Source organism: Scyliorhinus canicula, chromosome 7 (genome assembly GCF_902713615.1).
Source record: "Scyliorhinus canicula chromosome 7, sScyCan1.1, whole genome shotgun sequence".
In the NCBI taxonomy this organism is placed as follows: Eukaryota; Metazoa; Chordata; class Chondrichthyes; order Carcharhiniformes; family Scyliorhinidae; genus Scyliorhinus; species Scyliorhinus canicula.
In genome coordinates, this window is record NC_052152.1 from 66,949,392 (window position 1) to 66,976,286 (window position 26,895).

General features: G+C 45.8%; 1 protein-coding gene across 9 annotated transcripts in view; it reads right to left on the bottom strand.

Annotated features, from left to right (window-relative positions):
* The window catches only part of LOC119969045 (zinc finger and BTB domain-containing protein 20-like), a 430,652-nt gene that overhangs the window by 202,489 nt on the left and 201,268 nt on the right, over nt 1-26,895 (bottom strand). For all 9 annotated transcript variants that reach the window (XR_005461285.1, XR_005461286.1, XR_005461287.1 and 6 more), the window contains one exon: nt 21,525-21,607. The gene's annotated coding sequence lies outside the window, so the exon portion shown is untranslated. The remainder of the gene's footprint in view (nt 1-21,524; nt 21,608-26,895) is intronic.

Here is a 26,895-nt window from a genome sequence, read left to right on the forward strand (position 1 = left end):
AGATTGAGAGGTGACTTTATTGAAAATATGTAAAATCTTGAGGGGACTTGACAGGATGGATGTTGAAAGGATGTTTTCCTTTGTCAGAGAGATCAGAACTAGTGGACAAAGTTTGAAAATAAGGGGTCTCCCATTTAAGATGGAGTTAGATAAATGTTTTCTTCTCTCAGAGGGCTGTGAATCTTTGGAACTCTCTCCCCGAGAGAGTAGTGGAGGCAGCATCGATAAATATTTTTAAGGCAGATTCTGGAGCAAAAAGGGGGTCAATGGTTAGTGGGGGGCAGATGGAATGTGGAGTTGAGGCCACAATGAGATCACCCATGATCTTGTTGAATGAAGCAGCAGGCACGGTGGGGGGGGGGGGAGCAAATGGCTTACTGGCCTACTCATGCCTAATTCGTATGCATATTTATATGAAATTCCCAATGAGAGACACCCGTATTGGCCTAGGGCTTGCACTGGAATCACTAAAGACTGAACGAAATGTCGAAGATTACTGCAGACAAGGTTTGCATATTTATTGCAAAGACTCCCTGCTGTGAGTCTTCTAACTACAGCCCCACAGCCATCAGGTCCCAATGCTAGCACCCAGCATTTCTGCTCCGAGGGCAAGGCATTGCCAATGGGTGATCTGCCTTGGGCAACACCTTTGGTTTGGGAGAAGAAAATTGCAGGAATCTCTCCTCACAATGCTTTTTGAGGTAAATTCCCAGCAGGGGGCCTGGGGAGAATAATCTGAAGTTTAGAACAGTTCATAAAATAGCTGTCTTAAGTTACATTAAAATAGAACACAGAACATACAGTGCATTCGGCCCATCGAGTCTGCACCGACCCATTTAAGCCCTCACTTCCACCCTATCCCCGTAACCCAATAACCCCATCTCCCCTTTTTTGGTCACTAAGGGCAATTTAGCAAGGCCAATCTACCTAACCTTCACATCTTTGGACTGTGGGAGGAAACCGGAGCACCCAGAGGAAACCCACGCAGACACAGGGAGAACGTGCCGACTCCGCACAGACAGTGACCCAGCGGGGAATCGAACCTCGGACCCTGGTGCTGTGAAGCCACAGTGCTAGCCACTTGTGCTACCGTGCTGCCCAAAGAGACAGAAACAGTAAACAAATATCAGCTTAAAACAGTGCCACTTGTGTATTAGTGATCTGATAGCTTGAAGTTATAAAATATAAACTCAATATTATTTTCACTTTAACTATAATTGTAATGACGAAGAAGAAGGATTGTATTATTCAATTCAGCAACACAACAACATACCTAATTATTACGAAGAACATAGTTTCTGAATATCTATTTCTGTACGACCAAAAAAATGCCTTCTTCATTTTTAGTTTTGGAGTGAGTACATATTCTCACATATTATGCAAATAGTAACATTCCAATGAACCAACAAACGAGGAACATTTTAATCCATTAATACAAAACTGTATTAACCAACATTTTTGTATACTGTAGAAATGTGTGAGAAAGGGCATTTAATCTATAAGAGAAAGCATTTAGCTGGTACAGTACATGCTAGTTAATAGACACCCAGTTAATGGGAACATTTGGTTAAAGAGAATATTTGCTCAACCAGTATTTAACTCTTACTATGCTGTAGATTACGTACAATGCAATATATCATTGACAATTCAATTTCGAGGATTTATTCTGCTGCACTACTCGATTAGGTTCAGTACCTTCATTACAAATATATGGATCAAATAGTTAGGGGCTCCCAATGCCCAAACAGCCAAGAAAAGTTGTTTTTAACCTTACAAAAAAACAAAGTATTTTCAAAGTGCTCCCACCTCCAAAGTAACTGGTGAATATCAGGAAATACAGGATAAGTGTAGCATTTTGATTGAAAGAGAGAAAAAGTAGATTTAGCAAATGACGCTGCAAAGAACAAGGGAGAATTGATGAAGGTGAGGGAGGACAGAATAAGCAGAAACATTTCAGGTTTATTTTTGTCCCAAGATCATATGAGGCATTTAACATTACTGTACCAGAATAACAACACACCCATAAATCCTGTACATGTATACTCATGTAAATGTGCACAACTGAAGTGTACCAAAATATTACACGGGGAAAACAGGTTACCAACATAAAATGGAGACCAAACTATTACAATAATGATATTCCTGGTATTTCAGTATTCTAATATACTTTGCAGGATCTATCGCTAGATTAGCAGGCATAACAAACGTAATTAAATGGAATAGCTGAACTTTCATTTGCATGTAGATAACCAAGTACTGTTGCCCCACACCACACATTGATGGAGTTTTCATAAATAAATGAGGGTTAACTGTCACTAACATGTAGAATTTGCATAATTTCCTATTAATGTACAATAGACCCATAATAAGTAGGCCAACTGAACATTAGCATTGAAGAAAGACTGCTGTGAAATGGGTTCCTATTAAGTTTATATAGGTGAAAGAAGAGTTATTACTCAGGAGGATCAGTACACATATTAACTTTGTGGAACAGTTGCTTCAAAAATTCTTACGGAACTTGCACATTGCTTAAATCAAAACTAACTACCCCGGCAACCCAAGTGAAGTAAACAAGTGCAAAAGCTAACTTTTGGCATGTTGATCAGCAGCAATAAAGACATCACCATGGCGGTACCATGGAGGAAAACTGATGTAATGGTTGATACATTATTAAAGGTTTACAAATTGTAAAAGGCCATTGGTAAAGCAAATACCGTAAAGCAAGGTGTATAGGTTGACACAGCATATAATTCAACCCCATTTCCCCAGCCCCAAAAATCATGTTATTGAGTAAACTTGGCATAATAAGTCAACTCCCGCTTTTTAACCACAACATTCTGTGCTTGCAATAGCAGTCAGCCTCAATTTGACATTCCACAAATGCATATTTTAGTTACTAGCACCTTATAACTAGCCAAAAAGGGGTCAAGCTATGTTACGAAGGTGTGGGAGGTTTTAAGACAATCATCGGCATGGGATGCAGATGATATTTCAAAATGGCCACACCAACACCCTCTGTTGGTTCACTTTAATACTTACATACAAATTGACATTTGGAGCCTGGGAAAATCCATCCAAAAACGGGTTAGCCTGTCGTTCGACATCTCCAGTAGTATTTTAGGTGGAATTGCTAGGACAATGCAACATACAACGAACAGGGTTTCCATTAACGCAATCAAACCACCGCCAAATATTGAGGAGCTTCAAGTGCAAATCTACATTTCATAATTGTTTATGCTTGTTTAAATAACATTGTGCTGGAAACCAGCCTCACCCACAAAACTGTCAATGCCTCCAGATCACCTCGTCAAGTTTCCGCTAATTGTACCCAAATACAGGCTGAAGTTTGTTAACTTGTAGGCACAAAAGCTTGATTTTAACGATAAACTGCGAAGCAACAGTACCGCTGCTGACCTCGAGGAAATTTGCCCACAACGATCAAGCAATCACTCTGGCATAAGTATCTCCTTTCCTGACAGTGGTTTAGGTTTGCTACCAAGTCATAAGGATCCAGCATCAGTGATGTCGGCAAGCAGGGTAAATGGTAAATCATAGAGATCCATAGAATCCCTGTTGTGATTTTCAGACTTTTTTGCCCGGGACCCATTTTTACGAACTGGCCATCCTTTGAGATCCACACTGGCTGACATTCGTGACCACACCAGCTGACCACCCATCATTTTTGCTTACCTTTACTGCGACAGGTGAGCCTGCTTGGCCCTCATGATCTCACTTGCTTTGTCATTCACTGTAACATTTAGAACATACAGTGCAGAAGGAGGCTATTCGGCCCATCGAGTCTGCACCGACCCACGTAAGCCCTCGCTTACACCCTATCCCCGTAATCCAATAACCCCTCCTAACCTTTTTCTTCACTAAGGGTAATTTATTACGGTCAATCCACCTAACCTGAACATCTTTGGGCTGTGGGAGAAAACCGGAGCACCCGGAGGAAAACCCACGCAGACACGGGGAGAACATGTAGACTCCGCACAGACAGTGACCCAGCGGGGAATCAAACCTAGGACCCTGGCGCTGTGAACCCACAGTGCTATCCACTTGTGCCACCGTGCTGCCCTGCTAAGGACTTCAGCTGATTAAAGTTCTCACTGCACCTGTTGAAAAAAATCAAGACCCTTGGGCGCGATTCTCCCAAAACGGGAGAAATCGTAAAGCTGGCGTCAAACCCGGGCGGGTTTGACGCCAGCGCGCCCCTTCCCGACCGGGAACCGATTCTGGTCCGCGGTCGGGGCTAGCAGCCCGACGCCGTAGGCTCCGGCATGACGGGCTTAACGAATATCGTTAAGCACGCTTGCCGGAGTTAGCGCCGGCTGACGCGTCATATGACGTCAGCCGCGCATGCGCGGATTGGAAGACTCCAACCAGCGCATGCGCGGATGACGTCATCGCGTATTTGCGCGAAACCCGCGCATGCGCGGGCCGGGTTGCCCCCTCAGCCGCCCCGCGAATGGATACTGCGGGGCGGCGGAAGGAGAAAGAGTGCGCAGGCATCAGGCCCGCTGCCCGCGATCGGTGTGTGCCCACCGATCGCGGGCCCATGGCACCCTTGGCACGGCCGTGGTACTGCCGTGCCAATCGGTGCCATGGTTATGAAAAGCGAGTTTGTGACGCCGTTTTTACGAACGGCCAGACCAGGTGTGTTTGCCGTTCGTAAAAACGGCGTAAAGGGCTGGGACTTCGGCCCATCGAACAGCTGTGAATCGCTGCCGGCCGTAAAAAAACGGCGGCAGCGATTCGGGTCGGGAGTTGGGCGGGGGGTGGGGGAGAATAGCGGGAGGGCGGGAAAAATGTCGGGAAGGCCCTCCCGCTATTCTCCGACCCGTCGTGGGGGTCAGAGAATTTCGCCCCTTGTCCTCGAACTCGCCATGCTTAAGTCTTCAAATGCCTTTGAAGCTTTGAGGGTTTTAAACTATCATTTCATCCCTGCATATAATTAACACACATGGGCTTTGCATCCTGATTTGCATTGACACAATTAATAAAATCATACCTTAAAAAAAATCATCTTTCATGGGCTTTGTTGCTGATTTCAACTTCTTCTTAATGGGCTTAATCTTTCATCAAAGGCCCTGGAGCTCACACTAGCACTGCTTTGTCCTGTAGTGGATTCTCCTTGGCCACTCTCTCCAGCAGATTTAATTGTAAGATCCTGGCCTGTTTGTATCTGTGGCTCTCTCTTCCTTACTACAAAATTGCAGTCCTGTTGCATGCTTGCTACTAAAAAAAGGAGGAATTTCTCTTCAGCCCAGGGCACATGACATCAGTGTTCAGGGCGCATGAACGTGCTCTCTGCCACCGCTCCAGGCAGAAACACTCCATCAATTTTTTTAAAATCTGCTCTTGGGTCAGTTCACTGATGTCATGAGGAGGCAGTCTTCCACGGTGCACTCCGGGCCTGCGCACTGCTGAGGGAGCACGCATGCACAGGACAGTCAACATTCTGAAAGCCGGTCGCAGCCGGCATGTTCAAAAGCCGGACACTGCTGTTGAGCACTACTTCCCCCGATCCGGAATGCCACAACGCATAGCCTGCAACCCCCTCCCCTCCGACACCAGCCCATGACCCACCCCTGGGTTGCGACCATGAGTTTGAGAATGACTGCCCTCTGAAAGAGCACCCTACCTAGGTCCATTCCCCCGCCATATCACGGCAACCCCACCTAAACTGCACATCTTTGGATACCAAGGGAAATTCTGCATGGCCAATCCACCTAACCTGCACAGTTTTGGACTTTAGGAGGAAAATATAGCACTCGGAGGAAAAATATGCAGTTACAGGGAGAAAATGCAAACTCCACACAGAGAGACACCCAAGGTGGGAATCAAATCCGGGTCACTAGTGAGATAAATGAATTATGATTGAATAAAGAAGCAAGTTAACAAAACTTTAAAAAAAAAATGGGTGAGATTCTCCCAAATGGAGCCCAAGTGTTCGCGCCATCGTGAACGCCGTTGCGTTTCACAACGTCTCGAACCGGGCCCGGGTACGACCGATTCAGCCCCCCACAGGGGGGCAGCACGGCGCTAGAGCGGTTTACACCGCTTCAGCCTCCCTTCCCATCGGCAAATGGGCGCCGCGCCAACCCGAGCATGCGCAGTTGGGCCGCGCCAACCCAAGCATGCGCAGTTGGGCCGCGCCAACCCGAGCATGCGAGGGGGACTTCTTCTGCGCGCCGGCCCTGACTCAACAGGGGCCGGCCGCGCCAGAAAGTAGGCCCGGGGAGGGGGGGGGGGGGGGGGGGGGAGAGAGGCCGGCCCGCCTATCCCCAATCGTGGGCCAGACCCCATGGGAGGTCCCTCCGCCGTGGGATGGCACCCTCCTCTCCTTCCTTCCCCCCTCCCCCCCCCCCCCCCCACCCCCACCCCAGGCCACCTCCCGACCGTTAGATAGAACATAGAACAGTACAGCACAGAACAGGCCCTTCGGCCCTCAATGTTGTGCCGAGCCATGATCACCCTACTCAAACCCACGTATCCACCCTATACCCGTAACCCAACAACCCCCCCTTAACCTTACTTTTTGTACGACACTACGGGCAATTTAGCATGGCCAATCCACCTAACCCGCACATCTTTGGACTGTGGGAGGAAACCGGAGCACCCGGAGGAAACCCACGCACACAGGGGGAGGACGTGCAGACTCCACACAGACAGTGACCCAGCCGGGAACCGAACCTGGGACCCTGGAGCTGTGAAGCATTTATGCTAACCACCATGCTACCCTGCTGCCCCTAATGCCCCGTTCATGCAGAGTTTCCGCCGGCAGCGACCAGGGGTGAACGGCGCCGGCGGAACTCTGTCAGATCCGCGCGACCGCTTGGCCCATCAGGCTGGAGAATCGGCAGCCCCGCTGATTCCAGCGGCCCATGGCCGGCGGCGTGCCAACCGCACCGGCGCAAATGTCACTGATTCTCCGCACCTCGGAGAATCACGCGCCGGCGTCGGGGCGTCGTGGTGCGGTTGCGGCGATTCTCCAGCCCGGCGTGGGGCTCGGAGAATCGGCCCCAATATATAGGTCGTCATATTTGAGAAATGTAGCATAAAATTAGCTTGCAGGGCTCATGATAATGTTTAGCCATAATTATGAATTTAGCACACTGTTAAAACCTCTCATAATTTCATTTACATTTTCAATTTTCAAAGGCCTTTACAGCAAGTACAGCAGTGTAGAGTCAAAGACCATTGAAAAGTTACAGCACAAAAAGAGGCCATTCAGCCTGTCATGTCCATCCCATCTCTCTGCAAGAGCAACTCAGCTAGTCCAATCTCTCCAACCGTTTCCCTGTAGCTCTGCAAATAGTTTCTCTTCAGACAACTGTTTAATTCTCTTTTGAAGACAATGATTGAATTTAATTCTGCCACATTCTCAGGCAGTACATTCCAGATCCTAACCACACTGCGTAAAAACACTGTTTCCTCATGTCCCCATTGCTTCATTTGCCAATCAGTGTCCTCCAGTTCACAATCCTTCTGCAAATAGGAACAGTTTCTCCCCACACTGAGCCTCGCCCCTCATGATTTTGAACACCATTATCAAATCTATTTTTCGCCACGGAGAACAGCTCCAGCTTCCCTAATTTATCCACATAACTCATCCCTGGAACCATTCTTGTGAATCCTTTCGACACTCTTTCCAATGTTTTTGCATTCTTCCGAAAGCATGGTGCCCAGAATTGTACACAATACTCCAGTTGAGGCAAAACTAGTATTTTATACAGGCTTATCATACCTTTCCTGCTATTATACGCTATACCCTTACTTATAAAGCCCAGGATCCCAGCTAATTTATCAACAGCTTTTTCAACCTGTCCTGCTACCTTTAATGAATTATACGCATACAGTCCACCGCCCCCACCCCCCCCCCCCTATCCAGGTCACTTTGCTCTTGCACCCCCTTTAGAATTCTACCCTTTGTTTTATATTCCCTCTCCTCGGTTTTCTTATTTTGTCAATTCACTGGAGGGTGTGATGGGGGTATGGAAGTTGGGAGATGTCAATAACACACCCGCTAGAGGAATACAGACGGTTGACAGTAACGTCTGCTTTTCCACTCGCATGTGCGGACTCCCAAAATTGCTTTCGGTTACAGCGGAGTAATCATGGTGAACGCTGTCGGTTTCACCATTATTACCAATCAATAGGCGGGATTTTCCGGTCACACCCACCCCGAGACTGGAAATGCCTGCGCGAGATCAACGGACCTTAAAGATGTCCGTCAAATTGACCGTTCCGGCCTGCGACGATTCCCCTGGCGAGCAGGACCAGGAAATCTACCCCAATAGCGTTTATTTAAATACTTCGAAACATTTTATTATTTGCTGATGGAACTTGGAAATAATTTTGAACTCATCTTCAATTATTTGAAATTGGAGTACTTGCAGGTGGTGTATTTGACACTGATTAAAAATGCTTATTTTTTTGTGATGAATCCATTGGCAACTTTATCTGCAGTGGGGAGAGGAAAGGAAAGGAAAAGCAGATGGAGCAATGGTGGAGAGAAAGAAGTGGGGAGATGGTGGGAAGGGAGGAGGTGCGGGAGGAGTGAAAATGACCGGGAAAGTACATAATCCTCAAATATATCACGAGATATTTTATTAAGTAAAAACAAAATCTGGCCCAAATTGCAATTTTAGGAGGTTTGAGTTGGGGGCAGTGATGTCTTCCCTCTCACTTCCTCCCCCTCCCCACATTTTCTTTGTCCTCCCCTCTTCTCCCTCTGCTCTCCACCCTTTCCCAACCTACCTCTCTCCTTCCTTTTCATAGAATAGAACAGTACAGCACAGAACAGGCCCTTTGGCCCTCAATGTTGTGCCGAGCAATGATCACCCCCGCACCCCCCCCCCCCCCCCCCCCCACCCCACCCCACTTTTTAGGACACTACGGGCAATTTAGCATGGCCAATCCACCTAACCCGCACATCTTTGGACTGTGGGAGGAAACCGGAGCACCCGGAGGAAACCCACGCACACACGGGGAGGACGTGCAGACTCCGCACAGACAGTGACCCAGCCGGGAATCGAACCTGGGACCCTGGAGCTGTGAAGCATTTATGCTAACCACCATGCTACCGTGCTACCCCGGTAGTTTTCTGCTATACCTTTGCGTCTATCCTCCTCCCTCTCTACCCTCTCAACAACTTGCATTTACATAATGCCTTCAACATTTTGATACTTTATAGGAATATAATAAAACAAAATATACATGAAGATGGCATAGTTGTCAAGGACAAAGGAATCAAGGTTGGGGTTGATGGAGCGATGACAGCAGTTCAAAAATGGAAGGAAGCACCTGCCTATCACTTTATTGCCTTTCCTTTTCCCCCTTCCCACATCTCCCATCCTATCCCCTTCTGCTTCTCTTAACTTTCCACACTTTCCGTCTTCACCTCTCTCCTGAAAATTGCTCTTTGTCTTCACTCCTCATCTACATTGTAAGAAGTCTTACTTACAACAGCAGGTTAAAGTCCAACAGGTTTGTTTCAAACATGAGCTTTCGGAGCACTGCTCCTTCCTCACACTTTAACCTGGTGTTGTAAGACTTCTTACTATGCTCACCCCAGTCCAATGCCGGCATCTCCACATCTCATCTACATTGTAACAGGAAGTTGGATAGTTCTCTGATAAAACTTACAATTTCTGATTTGTGTTGAGTATTTTAAGAAAAATTTGGGTACTGTGATTTTAAAAGCATTCTAAGTTATCCTCTTAACACAACTGCAAACTGACTTACTAACAATAGGGGATCACAAGTAGCGTGACACATGGGAAATCAAAGGATAGATTATTTTATACATATTTTAAGAGGACCACTGATTTATGATGATTGAATAAGTCAAATCACATCTTTATTGCTCAGAATGGTATTTTCAGCTTCAGAATTACATTATATGCATATTGTCATGAAAATTATTATATGCTTTTGTGGTTTTGTATTCTGTTCTATCTTTCAATTAAAACTTTTCCTTTCCTAACAAACAGTCCAAGGCACATGGGGAGACTTCAGAGGTTACCAGTGGATCTGTAGGAGTACTGGGAAGCATATTTTGAGGGTGCTGGCAGGATGGCCCTAGGACCTCTAGACACTGGTGAAGTATGTGATAATGTGTATAAAGGCAAAGTGGGATCAGAAAATATAGCATAGCTGGATAATTTGGCCTTGGTAGAAGGAAACCTCAGTGGTCTGGGGCACTGGCAGTGAGCTGCTGTAATTTAATAGCATTGGGAGGGCGGCCTTGGATTGTTGAAGCACTAAATTGAGGGTGACAGGGCATCAGAGTATCTGTGAACAAACTAGTGGCTGGGGGGAAATGCAAGAGTTATGGGAGTGCCTCAGGGCTCTGGGGAAAAGGTGAAAGGAGCATGTTAGACAGTGACAGTCGTGTGGGAGTGCCCGTCAGGTCAGCGTCATGGCCAGTCCTGAAGTGTAGGTGGTGCAATATCAAGGGCTAGGACCAGTCCCTGGAGGACATGTGAGGTCTGGCAGCATCAGAAAATGGCTTTGGTTCAAGGTCAGCTCCAGCTACAGTTAGGAAGTGGCAAGAGAAAGAAATTTGAGTTGGGCAGGAAGACACATTTTCACAGATTGTTGCAAACTATGCAACTTGGAACTTGTCAATGCTAGAAGCATTAGAATGCCAGTGAATCACATTGAATGCCAGAGATGTATGCATTAGAATAGGGATAAAACCAGAAAGTTTCAGGTTAAGGGAATAGCCTGACAGAAGGCAAGAACATTTTGCAGGAAGTCGGTGCTTTAAAAGGAACCAGAGGTAGAGAATTGCCTTTGTTTTAAATACAGTGAGTTGATCTGGAATACACATCTTGAAAAGGGAGGTGAAATCAGATTCAATGGTAACTTTCGAAAAGAGGAATTGGATGTATATGAAAAGGAAAGAAAATTTAGGACTGTTGAATAAAGACAGGAGAATGGGACTAATTGGATAATTATTTCAAAGAGTAGCATGATTCTATGAAAAATTACTTGCTACGGACTGCGGGTGTCCTTGGCATCATTCCTAATCAGAAGATTCTCTCCGCCTGACTGCCTTTGTCTTTCCCTGTGCTTTTATTTCCCCTACTCAGTCTCTTCCTCCTCCTACTTCTCTCACTGTGTTCCCCACTAAATTTGTTCTTTCTGACTCGGTATGTGCATAAGCAATTGTTTCTCTGTGAAGGAATGCAGCAATAAATATTAAGTTATGAGCTATAAAAAGGAATTAAATTTTAAAAAGAGTGATTCTCCTCTGAAGTAGGGATAAAAACTGAAAAGCAGAGTTAACCTACTGAACAAAGGTTTAAACGTTTGTAAACACGTGGGCATAATTGTGCGCTGAAGGGGAGCAACATCATATGAAGTGAAGTGTCCAATAACACAAACCAGTTCCCTGGTAAGATAACACAGTCTAACAATAGATAGACTGCGGACCCGACTGGTCCAAACTTGGCTCAATGACCATATTAAAGGCCCCCATAATCAACCAGGGTGAGACCAGTCCCCGGATTGTCCCCGGCACCCGTCTCATGAATTCAACATCATCCCAGTTTGGGGCATAAACATTCACCAAGACGACTGGCACCCCTCCCGTTTCCCACTCATCATTACAAACCTTCCTCCCGCATCTGCCATTATATTCCCCACCTCAAATGCTACCCGCTTGTTTATCAGCACCTTCACCAACCCCCCCCCCCCCATTATGTGTCCTCATATATAATCCTGAATGGATTACCTTTCCTTAGCCTAGTTTGATCTCCAATCTAAAGTGCATTTCTTGCAAAAAGGCCACGTCCGCCTTCAGGCTCCTCAGATGCACTAACATGCATGACCATTTGATTGATTGACTGATTTGATTTGTCACATATATCGAAGTACAGTGAAAAGTACTTTTCTGCAGCCAAGGGAACCTACACAGTACGTACATAGTTGACAAAAAAAGAATAATTGATAGAGTACATTGACAAATGGTACATTGATAAACAGTGATTGGTTACAGTGCGGAACAAGGGGTCAAACAAAACAAATACATGAGCAAAAGCAGCATAGGACGTCGTGAATAGTGTTCTTCCAGGGAACAGATCAGTCCAAGGGAGAGTCGTTGAGGAGTCTTATAGCTGTGGGGAAGAAGCTGTTACTTTGTCTGGATGTGCGTGTCTTCAGACTTCTGTATCTTCTCCCTGATGGAAGGGTCTGGAATAAGGCAAAAGCCTGGGTGGGAGGGGTCTCTGATAGTGCACTCTGCGTCCCTGAGGCAACGGGAGGTGTAGACAGAATTAAGGGAGGGTGGTAAGCTTGTATGATGGATTGGGCTGAGTTCACCACACTCTTGCAGTTTCTTTCAATCTTGGGCCGAGCAGTTGCCATACCAAGCTGTGATGCAGCCGGATAGGATGCTCTCTATGGCACATCCGTAGAAGTTTGAGAGAGTCGGTGCAGAAATGCTGAATTTATTTAGCTTCCGTAGGAAGTAGAGACATTGTTGGGCTTTCTTGACTGTTGCATCAACATGAGTGGACCAGGACAGACTGTTGGTGATGGTGACCCCAGGAACCTAAAGCTATCTGCTGGCCCATTGAGCCCTCTCATGCTCAATGTGACCGGCCTGGTCGGGGAGTATCCCACCCCCTCCCCTCCCCTGCACATCAACTATATTCCTTCTTGGGCCAGCCCCTGGCCCGTGCCACGCAACCCTCCAAGACCATGCTGGGATGTCCACCGTCACCACCTCCTTTCTTGCTGCCCCACAGCAGCCTCACCTTTGTCAGCAGTCTCTCCCCCCCACCCCACTTAAACAATACAACACTCCCACCCCTTTCTATATCACTCACCGCTTTCTCACCCCGCATTGCGCTCCCATTAACTAGCTCGCCCAGCAATCCTGGCAACCTTTGCCCATTACTCCAAACCTCTTATTCCCCCCACTAGTTCCCCTGCCCACAGCAAGAACACCTCCAACGCACAATCAACAATGAAATAAGAAAAAGATGCACTCACCCTGCATGTTCTCCAAGCATCCAGCAACAGAGCCCCAAAAAAACTCTACAAGAAGGGAGGTTCACCCCCTAACCAACAACCCAAACACAATAAAGCAAATAGGCACACAGAATCAACATCTTCTCAGATTTCCTCCACCACACAATTTCCTCCTTCTCCTGCCAGTTCATTATCTCTTAAAAACTTAATTGCCTCCTCTGCTGTCCCAAAATACTGCTCATGGCTGTTGAGTCACGCAGAGGCGGGCCGGTTACAGCAGCCCCAATTTCACCCCCTTCTTGAAGAGGGCAGTCTTGACTCCGTTAAACCTGGCTCTCCTCTTGGCCAGTTCAGTGCCTGCAATACCCGGAGCTCTTACTTTCCCAGGTACACCTCCTCGTCTTCCTGGCCCACCGCAAAATCTTCTCCATGTCGTGGAATCGGTGGAGCCTCACCACCATCGCCCTTGGTGGCTCGTTCACCTGCGGCTTCCTCATCAACGCCCTACGCACCCAATCGACATCTAGGGGTCGGTCGACGGCCCCCTCCCCCATCAGCTGCTCCAGCATTTTGGCTACGTATGAGCCAGCGTCTGCTCCCTCGATGCCCTCTGTCATCCCACCAATTCATAAACTTTGTCTCCGGGAGTGGTTCTCCAGATCCTCCACCTTCCCCTTTAGCCGCTTCTGGGACTCCCCCGCATCATCCCAATCTCAGCCGCCAATGAGGTAAGCTGCTCTTCATGCTCGCCCATCGCCTTCTCAACTTTCTAAATTCGCCTGCTCCTGGGTCTCCAGCCTCTGCTCCACCCGATCGGTCCCTGCTTTTAGTGGTTCGACCACATTAGCCAGGTACTCGTGGGCTTTCCTCCTCTGCTAGCTGAACTTCTCAGTTAAGAAGTCCATCAGCTGCTCCATGGACTACTGGGCAGGCAGGGCCAACCCTTTAATAATAATAATCTTTATTGTCACAAATAGGCTTACAATAACACTGCAATGAAGTTACCATGAAAAGTCCCTATTCGCCACATTCCGGCACCTGTTCAGATACACAAGGGGAGAATTCAGAGTATCCAAATTACCTAACAGCACGTCTTTCGGGACTTGTGGGAGGAAACCAGAGCACCCGGAGGAAACTCATGAAGACACGGAAAGAACGTGCAGACTCCAGACAGACACGGGAATCGAACCTGGGACCCTGGAGCTGTGAAGCAACAGTGCTAGCCACTGTGCTACCGAGCTGCCCTTTACCCTCCGCCATCTTCACCTGTGGCACATGAAGAATTTCTTGCTCCAAAAGCTCCTTCCTTTTCTACCCATTTCTGGTCCATGGATCTGTCTTTCTCAACCTTAAGTGACAGTGATCATCTGAGAACATAGAACATACAGTGCAGAAGGGGGCCATTCGGCCCATCGAGTCTGCACCGACCCACTTAAGCCCTCATTTCCACCCTATCCCTTTTTTAAAAAAATAATTTTAATTCAAATTTTCACAAAAAAGAAAACAATAACAGAAAATTCTAAGAACAAAAAAAAACAGAACCCCCCCACCATAAATACAAAAGAGAAACAATAAATTAACACCCGTCATTGGCAAAAAACAGATATTCAACCCAAAACAAAAACAAAGAGCCCCCCCCCGCCCCCCCGGTTGCTGCTGCTGCTGACCTTTTGTTTTTAGCGTTCTGCCAGGAGATCTAGGAATGGTTGCCATCTCCTGAAAAACCCCTGCACTGACCCCCTTAGGGAAAATTTCACCCTCACCAATTTAATAAACCCCGCCATATCGTTGACCCAGGCCTCCACGCTTGGAGGACTCGCATCCTTCCACTGAAGAAGAATCCTCCGCCGAGCTACTAGGGACGCAAAGGCCAGAACACCGGCCTCTTTCGCCTCCTGCACTCCCAGCTCCACTGCAACCCCAAATATTGCGAGTCCCCAGCCTGGATTGACCCTGGATCCTACCACCCTTGATACCGTCCTTGCTACACCCTTCCAAAATTCCCCCAGCGCTGGGCATGCCCAGAACATGTGGACATGGTTTGCTGGGCTCCCTGAGCACCTAATACACCTGTCCTCGGTCCCAAAAAAACCGGCTCATCCTTGCCCCGGGCATATGAGCCCTATGCAGTACCTTAAACTGCATGAGGCTAAGTCTCGCACACGAAGAGGAGGAGTTCACCCTTTCTCGGGCCTCAATCTCCTCACCCAGCTCCTCCTCCCATTTATCTTTCAGTTCCTCCACCGAGGCCTCATCTACCTCCTGCATCACCCAGTACACTTCCGAGATCCTCCCCTCTCCAACCCATACCCCTGAGAGCACCCTGTCCTGGACCCCACGCGGCGGCAGCAGGGAGAACCCTGCCACCTGCCGCCCCCACCCGCATGCACCCAAGGTGTTCCCCAGGGGGAGCCCGAACCGCCCCTCCAGGTCACCCAGGCTCGCAAACCTCCCGTCTATGAACAGATTCCCCATCCTCCTGACACCCGCCCCGTGCCAACTCAGGAACCCGCCATCAATTCTCCCCGGAACAAACCGGCGGCTCCCCCGCACCGGGGTATCTTGAGGGTAGCTGCCACCACCGGGCTCGTGGTATACCTCGTCAGAGGGAGCGGCAGTGGCGCCGTTGCAAGCACTTCCAGGCTATTTCCACCCTATCCCTTAACCCAATAACCCCTCCTAACCATTTTGGTCACTAAGGGCAATTTAGCATGGCCAATCCACCTAACCTGCAGGTCTTTGGACTGTGGTAGGAAACCGGAGCATCCAGAGGAAACCCACGCAGACACAGGGAGAACGTGTAAACTCCACACAGACAGTGACCCAGCGGGGAATCGAACCTTGGACCCTAGCGCTGTGAAGCCACAGTGCTGCCCTGAAAGAAATATGCCTGTTCCGTAACAGTCTCAAAAAGGAGCTTGGGTTACAATCGACTTTGTCTCTCTACCTCTCTCTACTCTCCTAATTACAGAAACTCTCCACTAATTTCTTCCCAAATCCCTCAGTCACTCTCCTTCGCACATCCCTTTAAATCTGTCCCTCTCCACCTAATTTATTTTAACCCTGCTACCCTCCCAACACTCCCTCTTTCTCCTTGCTGACTCTCTGCACTTGATCTGGGAGGGAAACAGTGAGAGCACTCAGGATGGTTGCAAAATAACTTAACTGGCTAATCGATGCGTGACACCCTGTGGAACTGGAAAGTTTTTCATAGATTTGTTTTTTCATAGAATTTACAGTGCAGAAGGAGGCCATTCGGCCCATCGAGTCTGCACTGGTTCTTGGAAAGAGCACCCTACCCAAGGTCAACAACTCCACCCTATCCCCATAACCCAGTAACCCCACTCAACACTAAGAGCAATTTTGAACAGTATTTTGAAGGAAATCCAACTGTACTGCAAAAATATGAAAAGAATTGTGGTGGATAGCTCAGTTAACTAAACTGAAGACCTCAGAGAGGAAAAGGAATGTATCACATTCGCAATTACAAAAGATGAGATTTTTTTTAGGACCATCTTGGCATTATAGTGAGGGTAGAAACCAAATGGAGCTATTCAAATGGGAAACAGGAGGAAAGGGGAAAGCAGGTTTAGAGAAGGTAAGAGCTTTGCCCATTAACTTTAAATTCTCTAAACTACATGTTTAGGGGGCATGAAATTGAGCTGATTGACAGTCAGCGTGGGATTGCTAATCCACTCCTACCTTCCTACTGGGATATTAAAGTAATTCTTTCTTGCATGACCTTCTGACTAAAGCCAGTTGAGAACTGTGCAGTACAGGACATTCTGAGACCTTCAGTCGATGGCTGCAGAGTTGGACCCAAGGAAGCCATTCCCTTCTGAGGCAGTAACTGGTATGTGTAAAGACCCAGCCAGGTTCTAGCCAAGGAGAAGGATGGTAGGCATCGGAAGTATAGGGTTTGCGCACAGTCGAGGGGGCCCACTGGCAATCCAGGGGGGCCAGCCACAGTCCAGGGGTGCCATAAATGCAGTCTACGGGGGCGCACACAATCTGGGGGGACGCTCACAATCGGGTGGGATGAGTGAGTCGAGGGGGGTGCACGCAGATGAGGAGGGTTGCACAGTCAAGGTTGGTGCGCGCAGTCGATGTGGGTGCCGCAGTCGAGAGGAGTTTGCGCAGCCAAGTGGGGTGTGCGCAGTCCAGTGGGGTGCGCGCAGTCGAGAGGAGTGCGTGTAGTCAAGGGAGGGGCGGTGTGTGCAGTTGGGGAGGGGTCATGTCTTCAAGGAAGGGGGCCTGTGCGGTAGGGTTGAAAGGGAAGAGTGCTTGGGGGGGGGAAGAGAGTGCTCGGGGGGGGGGTCGGGGGGAAAGATTGCATTTGGGATGAGGGAAAGATTGCATTCGGGATGAGGGAAAGATTGCATTCGGGATGAGGGAAAGATTGCATTCGGGATGAGGGAAAGATTGCATTCGGGATGAGGGAAAGATTGCATTCGGGATGAGGGAAAGAGAACGTTCAGGGTGGGTAAGGAGAGCGATCAGCGTTGGGGAAGGAGAGCAGTCGGGGTGGGGAAGAAGAGAGTGTTTGGGATGGGGGAAGGAGAGCATTCAGGGTGGGGGAAAGAGAGCGTTTGGGGTGGGGGGAAAGAGAGCATTCAGGGTGGGGGAATGAGAGCGTTTGGGGTGGGGGGAAAGAGAGCATTCAGGGTGGGGGAATGAGAGCGTTTGGGGTGGGGGGAAAGAGAGCGTTTGGGGTGGGGGGAAAGAGAGCATTCAGGGTGGGGGAATGAGAGCATTTGGGGTGGGGGGAAAGAGAGCATTCAGGGAGGGGGAATGAGAGCGTTTGGGGTGGGGGGAAAGCGAGCATTCAGGGTGGGGGAAAGAGAGCATTCAGGGTGGGGAAAGAGAGCAGTCGGGGTGGGGAAGAAGAGAGCATTCAGGGTGGGGGAAGAGAGCATTCAGGGTGGGGAAAGAGAGCATTCAGGGTGGGGGAATGAGAGCGTTTGGGGTGGGGGGAAAGAGAGCATTCAGGGTGGGGGAAAGAGAGCATTCAGGATGGGGGAATGAGAGCGTTTGGGGGGTGGAAAAGAGAGTTATTGGAAGAACAGAGGGTTGGAGTTCTTCTGATTAGGGCGGCCTCCCCTTTCCCATCCGAGATGGAGAAATGTTTCCCACCCTACCTGCACCCACCAGCCTAAAAATTGAGGCTGGTTGGGAAACCCTTAAGTGATCAGGAAGTGGCCACTTAAGGGCCTTAATAGATGGAAGTGTGCATTTTCATCCAGACGCCCTGTCCACCCAGCAATGAAATTTTGATTGGGTGGGGCTGGCAGCTTCCTGGGGGAATCCCGTCCACTCAAATTTTATGCTCCCCAAACTTCACAACCCGCCTTTGAGGGGGGTGGGGCTTAATATTCTACCCACAGACAACGTTATTGTGCCCAAATCCGAACAAAATTGATTCTGAGACTCCACAGAACATTCAACCCATTGCCTAATGTTTTTCTGTCAATCTCTAGGATGGGAAAGGGGAGGCCGCCCCAATCAGGAACAGCTATTGCATGTTCTTGATCAGTACGTACCAGTCAGGCAGGGAGGAAGGGGTCGAGCAAGGGAACCGTGGTTTACCAAAGAAGTGGAATCTCTTGTTAAGAGGAAAAAGGAGGCCTATGTGAAGATGAAGCGTGAAGTTTCAGTTGGGGCGCTTGATAGTTACAGGGAAGCGAGGAAGGATCTAAAGCAGGGGTGGGCAAACTTTTCCGTGCAAGGGCCACATTCAGAAATTCACAATTTTAAAGGGCCGCATAGTATATTAAGTAAAATAATATATTTAAAATAGCCAAAATAGAAGGTTTTAAAGGAAAAAAAAGCAATTAATTTTTATTAATTAATATTTTAAAGTAGAAACTTCACATGAAACACATGTTGTGCCGAGCAATGATCACCCTACTCAAGTCAACGTATCCACCCTATACCAGTAACCTATTAACCTTAAAATTTAAAAAAAATATATTTTTTTTTAAATTCTTTTTTTTTATGACTGGATCTTGGTGGGCCGCATAAAGACCTTTGGCAGGCCGCATGCGGCCCGCGGGCCGTAGTTTGCCCACCCCTGATCTAAAGAGAGAGCTAAGACAAGCAAGGAGGGGACATGAGAAGTCTTTGGCAGGTAGGATCAAGGAAAACCCAAAAGCTTTCTATAGGTATGTCAGGAATAAAAGAATGACTAGGGTAAGAGTAGGGCCAGTCAAGGACAGTGGTGGGAAGTTGTGTGTGGAGGCTGAGGAGATAAGCGAGATACTAAAAGAATACTTTTCGTCAGTACTCACTCAGGAAAAAAATAATGTTGTGGAGGAGAATGCTGAGACCCAGGCTATTAGAATAGATGGCATTGAGGTGCGTAGGGAAGAAGTGTTGGCAATTCTGGACAAGGTGAAAATAGATAAGTCCCCGGGGCCTGATGGGATTTATCCTAGGATTCTCTGGGAAGCCAGGGAAGAGATTGCTGAGCCTCTGGCTTTGATTTTTATGTCATCATTGGCTACAGGAATAGTGCCAGAGGACTGGAGGGTAGCAAATGTGGTCCCTTTGTTCAAGAAGGGGAGTAGAGATAACCCCGGTAACTATAGGCCGGTGAGCCTAACGTCTGTTGTGGGTAAAGTCTTGGAGAGGATTATAAAAGATACGATTTATAATCATCTAGATAGGAATAATATGATTAGGGATAGTCAGCATGGTTTTGTGAAGGGTAGGTCATGCCTCACAAACCTTATCGAGTTCTTTGAGAAGGTGACTGAACAGGTAGACGAGGGTAGAGCAGTTGATGTGGTGTATATGGATTTCAGTAAAGCGTTTGATAAGGTTCCCCACAGTCGGCTATTGCAGAAAATACAGAGGCTGGGGATTGAGGGTGATTTAGAGATGTGGATCAGAAATTGGCTAGTTGAAAGAAGACAGAGAGTGGTGGTTGATGGGAAATGTTCAGAATGGAGTTCAGTTACGAGTGGCGTACCACAAGGATCTGTTCTGGGGCCGTTGCTGTTTGTCATTTTTATAAATGACCTAGAGGAGGGCGCAGAAGGATGGGTGAGTAAATTTGCAGACGACACTAAAGTCGGTGGAGTTGTAGACAGTGCAGAAGGATGTTGCAGGTTACAGAGGGACATAGATAAGCTGCAGGGCTGGGCTGAGAGGTGGCAAATGGAGTTTAATGTGGAGAAGTGTGAGGTGATTCACTTTGGAAAGAATAACAGGAATGCGGAATATTTGGCTAATGGTAAAATTCTTGGTAGTGTGGATGAGCAGAGGGATCTCGGTGTCCATGTACATCAGGGGTGGGCAAACTTTTCCGTGCAAGGGCCGCATTCAGAAATTCACAATTCACAAAGGGCCGCATAGTATATTAAGTAAAATAATTACTTCACCCGGTTATGATTCTGGGCGCCTCATATAGAACATAGAACAGTACAGCACAGAACAGGCCCTTCAGCCCTCGACGTTGTGCCAAGCAATGATCACCCTACTCAAGTCAACGTATCCACCCTATACCAGTATGTAACCCAACAGCCCCCCCACCCATTAACCTTTAAAAAAAAATTAAAAAAAAAAAAAAAAAAAAATTGTTAAAAAAAATTTTTTTTTTTTTTTTTTAATGACTTGGTGGGCCGCAGAAATACCTTTGGCGGGCCGCATGCGGCCCGCGGGCCGTAGTTTGCCCACCCCTGATGTACATAGATCCCTGAAAGTTTCCACCCAGGTTGATAGGGTTGTGAAGAAGGCCTATGGTGTGTTGGCCTTTATTGGTAGAGGAATTGAGTTCCGGAGCCACGAGGTCATGTTGCAGTTGTACAAAACTCTAGTACGGCCGCATTTGGAGTATTGCGTACAGTGCTGGTCGCCTCATTATAGGAAGGACGTGGAAGCTTTGGAGCCGGTGCAGAGGAGATTTACCAGGATGTTGCCTGGTATGGAGGGAAAATCTTATGAGGAAAGGCTGATGGACTTGAGGTTGTTTTCGTTAGAGAGAAGAAGGTTAAGAGGTGACTTAATAGAGGCATACAAAATGATCAGAGGGTTAGATAGGGTGGACAGTGAGAGCCTTTTTCCCGCGGATGGAGGTGGCTAGCACGAGGGGATATAGCCTTAAATTGAGGGGTAATAGATATAGGACAGAGGTCAGAGGTGGGTTTTTTACGCAAAGAGTGGTGAGGCCGTGGAATGCCCTACCTGCAACAGTAGTGAACTCGCCAACATTGAGGGCATTTAAAAGTTTATTGGATAAGCATATGGATGATAAGGGCATAGTGTAGGTTAGATGGCCGTTAGTTTTTGGACTTCCCATGTCGGTGCAACATCGAGGGCCGAAGGGCCTGTACTGCGCTGTATCGTTCTATGTTCTATGTTTATTTCATATGTTTCCTTTGCCAGAAACTGAAGGCAAATTAGGTTCAAACATGGAGGACTGTAACTCAAATTTATGTGCGACTGTAATTCCTTGTCAAATAAACATGCAATGCAACACTACTTGTTTATTTGTAACTAATTGACCATGTTTTTTTGTTTGCAACAAACATACTTACTGTATGAAGAGTATCTTCCAGCAATGCTCTATATTCTCTGTAACTCTAATCCACCGTAAATTCAATTTAAGACGTCACATAGTCTGCAAGAGAATTATGAACAAGTTTAAAATAGATTTCTCTGTCCCCACTTCAACCACATGATGTGCGCATTACATATGTTTTATTTTGTTTACCCGTATTTAATTTTCAGTTGCAGTGACTGAAAAATATATTTCTTTATTGTCACTCAGCCAAAATACTGGAACTTGCTACCTAACATACATCATACTGACTGCAGTGATTCAAGAACATTCAACCTTCCCAAGGAGAACTAGTGATAGACAATAAATGCCAGCTTTGCGAGCAACACCCACATCCTCAGAACAAATGAAAAATAAGTTGATCATAATCTTGAAACTGCCGAGGTAACTTTGCAATTGAATTGATCAGGGTTGTCATTTGCTACAACATACTTTCTAATTAACGCATATGATTTGCCAGGCAAAGATGCATGTGGCTACAAATGCCATGGAAGATAATTTATATTCTCTTGATTTGTGAGTTGACCCCAATCTAATTAATTAATCAGTTTTAATGCAGCCCATTATGATGTATTGGATAATGTTGTGTAGGCAACATCATATTGCAAACATTGAATGAAAACAAGAAATACTGTACCTCATAAGGAAGTGGGAGAAAGGAAAATGAAAATCACTTATTGTCACGAGTAGGCTTCAATGAAGTTACTGTGAGAAGCCCCTAGTCGCCACATTCCGGCACCTGTTTGGGGAGGCTGTTGCTGGAATCGAACCGTGCTGCTGGCCTGCCTTGGTCTGCTTTCAAAGCCAGCGATTTAGCCCAGTGTGCTAAACAGATGCAAGACTGATTAATTAAAAAAGTTTGAAGAATTTGGCTCTTTCAAACACTTCCCAGCCATTGCAAAGGGGTTCCGAGCCAGTGCAGTACTGTTCTGCATGAGTTTTAGGTCCAGCAGCCAGAAAAAAGTTAAAACTCAGAACTTGTAAACAGGTTTCTCTGCACAGATATAATATGCAGCAATAATTGCACCAGAAGGGCTCATCACAATGTGTTATGATAATTGCTTAATCTGCTTTCCTCCAATAAAATTAGAATTAAACAAAACAAAAATTATCTGCAGTGCAGCCTCCATCATCCACACTCAATTATCCAACTTTTCATTATCCATCAGAGGAAAAGTGACAAGTATCTTAATGTTTTATAGTTTGTTGTTGAACAAAACTATGTTTGTTTTTTTCAAATGATATTTGACCTCATTCCCATAACCAAAGTATAACTGTACCACACATGCAAGACCAAATCAAAGACTCTTGACTACCTGTTAATTATAATTTTCTCATTCTTGCGTGGGACGTGAATGTCACTGCCTAGGCCAGCATTTATATTGCCCATCTCCAATTGCCCTTTGGAAGGTGGCTATGAATTGCCTTCTTGAACTGCTGCAGTCCGTATGGTGTCGGTACACCCACAATGCTTTTAGAGAGTTCCAGGGTTTTGGCCAACGCTAGTGAAGGAACGACAATATAGTTCCAAGTCAGGATGATGTATTGTTTGGGGGAGAACTTGCAGGTGGTGATATGCCCATTAAACGCTTTCCCTTGTCCTTCTAGATGGAAGACATCGCAAATTTGGAAGGTGCTGTTGAATGAGCCTTGGGGAGTTTTTGCAGTATATCGTGTAAATGGTACAGACTGCTGCCATTGTGCGTCAATGGTGGAGGAGTGGATGTTGAAAGTGGTGGATGGTGTGCCAATAAGTAGGCTGCTTTGTCGGAACTGAATGCAATGTTGCCCAATATATTTATTTTTTAAATCGGCAACAACAGGAGTGACAACAGCAACACCTCATCACATGCCTTACACGTAGCATAAGTATTTCATATGTACATTTACTTCGCAAGTGGAACTCAGCAGTTTTTTTCCAGTAGTTCTGGGATTTCCTCAATTTCTGACTGCTAAGAATGTCAAATTGTACAAGACATACCAGATCTGCCCCCAGCAGTACATCCACAATGTGGTTGGATGCTGATTGCCGTTTGCTATGTCTAGCCTCTCTAGACCTGCTCATTGTTGGTTTGGCTTGATTTCTTCTGTTGTCCCGAAGTAGCTACGTTGACTGGGCAAGTTAGCCATGATGACAGTTCCCAAATTCGTACAATGTTAGTGTGTTTTCATGGGGCTGAGTCTGGTGATTCATCAATGCTAATACCATTTTAGCAGATAACCTAGGAGTGCACACAACTATTAAAAAGCACTTGAAAAGTCTGCATTTCATCTTCAATATGCACGCAACAGATTAAAATTACACCTACGTGTGTTGTGCAGATATTAATTTTAGGATCATATAACTAATAATTGTGACTATTTATTTTCTATTTTATCAAAAGGAAATTAGTTACTTACAATTAAAGTCTAATGAACTAGACAACATTTGTATTAATTTAACTAGGTTGGTCAGTAAAAAAAATCTCCAAGTGTTCAATTTATTTCATTTTAATTGCAGTTCAATGCCCATAATATTATTTATAGAAATGAAGATTGGGGTGCTGTTTGCGAATACCGGTGCAGATATTGACTGGAGGTAGAGAATATTAAATATCACTCACTTTGGATCTATTCCAAATGCTTATTAGCTGATTCAAATGAAGCATTGGTGAACAGCCCAACATGCCTGCTCACCTTCTTGGTCAACATGGCGCAGAATGCAAATTAAATTAAAATAATGCAAAAAAAAACCTCGACTGCTGGTGAGTCTAAGACTTAAGGCAAAAGGACAGCAAAAAACAAATAATGGATAGTTGGCACTCAAATTACGCATGTCATAACATGGTAAAAATGCTGGCAGCCTCATCTTTTAATGCATTCACATTTGCTATAGGTATTCACATCATATTTTAACTAAAACACATTTTCAATATCTTAATACGGAGTTTATGGGAACAAAGTAAGGTAATGGTTTTATTACTAGCATAGCAACCCAGAGGTGTGAGTTCAATTCCAACCATGTCAAGTTATGAAACTGAAGTCAATAACCTTGCTGTATTGTTGAGCGACGTCTTACAGGAAATGTGGCATGTTACCCTTACTCAAAATGGCAAAAACATGTCTCAGTCATCAAGTGAATTTAATGTCCCCCCCAAAGTAGAACTGAGCAACTCACTCAGTTGTAAACAACTAAATGGTTCACTGAAATTAAGTTGACTTATCAGCAATGACTCGGGCATCATACAAGGGCAAGGCATAGGCACTCATAGCTTGATCAACCTTGCAAAGATCTCCAATGGCTGGCATCCAAATTGGGAGAGCAACAGATTGACTTTGTCATACTCAGAATCATATCCATCTGCTGAATGTCCGCAAAGGTCAGGTAAAATAAGATCAAGGAAATGTCCTGTTGATCACCACTTAATAACCGTCCTGAACTGACAAAGTTAATACTTTGCCATGTTGAATGCAACTTGGAGAAAAGACCGAGGAATGGAAGAACACATTTTGAGAGATAAATTCAAGACTGGTTGAATAGTTTACTACAACAGACCAAGCTGGCAGCAATGGATATTGCAATAAGACTGGTGAAGGAACAGACAACGAAGGAGCGACCTATTTGACCTTGCTCTCATCCTCATGAAATTATATGCTTCAGGCGCATCGATAAACACATTACCAGAAGGGACCACTATGGAGTTCTTGTGAAGAGAGACACACAGTTCCATGATAGGAAACTCCAACCATGTGATACGACTGAGCAAACTGGAGCAAGTATAGGCTAGATCTATCAGGTAAAAAATAAGTAATTACACAGTTCCAAAATCTGTGAACGTGTGAAATCTGAAGACCCTCACCCCTCCTTCACCATTAATCTGAGACCCATCCTTGTTCGATGGGGACTGTAGAAGGGCATGCCAGGGCAGCATCAGGCATATCTTAATGAAATCACAATAGTATTGCAGCATACTGATTGGGTAAGAGATAACAGAATATAGTTAACAGCCTCCGTAAAACAAAAGTAAATAAGACAATAGCTACAACAGCCAAACCCAGAGAACAGCTCTAAAAATAGTTGTGTGCCATGGGTAAGACATCGGTGAGATTCCATCTTCCACACTGCATATTTCAATCTTAAAGGCTATAACTACTGGTGTGAGAGGCCACAAAACAGATCATTCAGGGCGTTAGGAATTTAAAATAAAAACGAGGAATGTTGGAAATGCAGATCGGCGGGCAGCTGTAAAGTGGAAAGTTAGGTTAACATTTCTCAGGTCGGGCGAATCTTCTGACGAGTCTCCAATTGAAACACAATGGTCCAGATTTTGCTGGAGCAGGTCATCATCTCGCCAAGAACCCAGTTAGACTTTCGCTCACCCTTAAGCTTCAAACTTCTTGACTTTGTAACTTGTTAGAAGTACAAGCCGATAACAGGATGGCAACAATTTACCTCCTGAACCAAAGAAATATAAGGATGAGGAAGAAGCGGAAATGATGGAGAAGAAAGTAGGGTGAATTGGTATCAAAATCAGGTACAGAAAGAGAAATAAGATTAGACAGAGACAGTGAAAAAAAAGAAAGTTTTTTAAAAAATATTAAAAATCTAACAAGTTGTCTAACAAGAATGAAACTCCACCGCTTAAATTGTTCTCTCCCTAACTGGAGAGATTGAGCAGCATTGCAGGAAAATAAAACTGTCATTAAAAATGTATATCAATTGTCAAGTTCTAGTTCTATTTTCCTGTGTTGAGTTTAATTGGCAATGAATGTGCAAATACTGAAACTCATGGGGAGGAAGGCGAGATCCATTTTTGTGAGGCTCATGGGGGAGTGACGCAAATTGTTCAGCAACTTGTGGCAATTCGTAACTCACTTGAAATATCTTCTTTGCCATAGCTCATAGATGATTTACATATCAATAATAGTAAGCGCCATTAAACCCATCATTATTTTGGCAGCAAGATCTGGACAATTATCTTTTCAAAGGTGGATGGATCGTCTGGGTATTTCATGGAATTTCCTTTTTTTAATTTCCAGTATTGCGTTTTTTTGATAAAGCACTGATTTAGGAATCAGGAATTCCTAAAATGAAACACCTTTAAGGAAGCCAATCTTGTTTCTTTGAAAAAAAAATAGGATGCTACTCGGTGATCTAATTGACGTTTTCATGGTTATATGAAAGCTAGTGACAGAATTAATTAAGATAAATTATTCACTCTGGCAAAGGATTCAAATGTCACAGAAAAAATTTAAAGTGAACAAGTTAGGAATGAAAAGTGAAAATGGATTGTTCACATCCAATTATTTTTAAAAAATTAATTTGTGCAATGTGTGTGCTGCGAGCAAGGGAAACTTTTTTGCCCAAC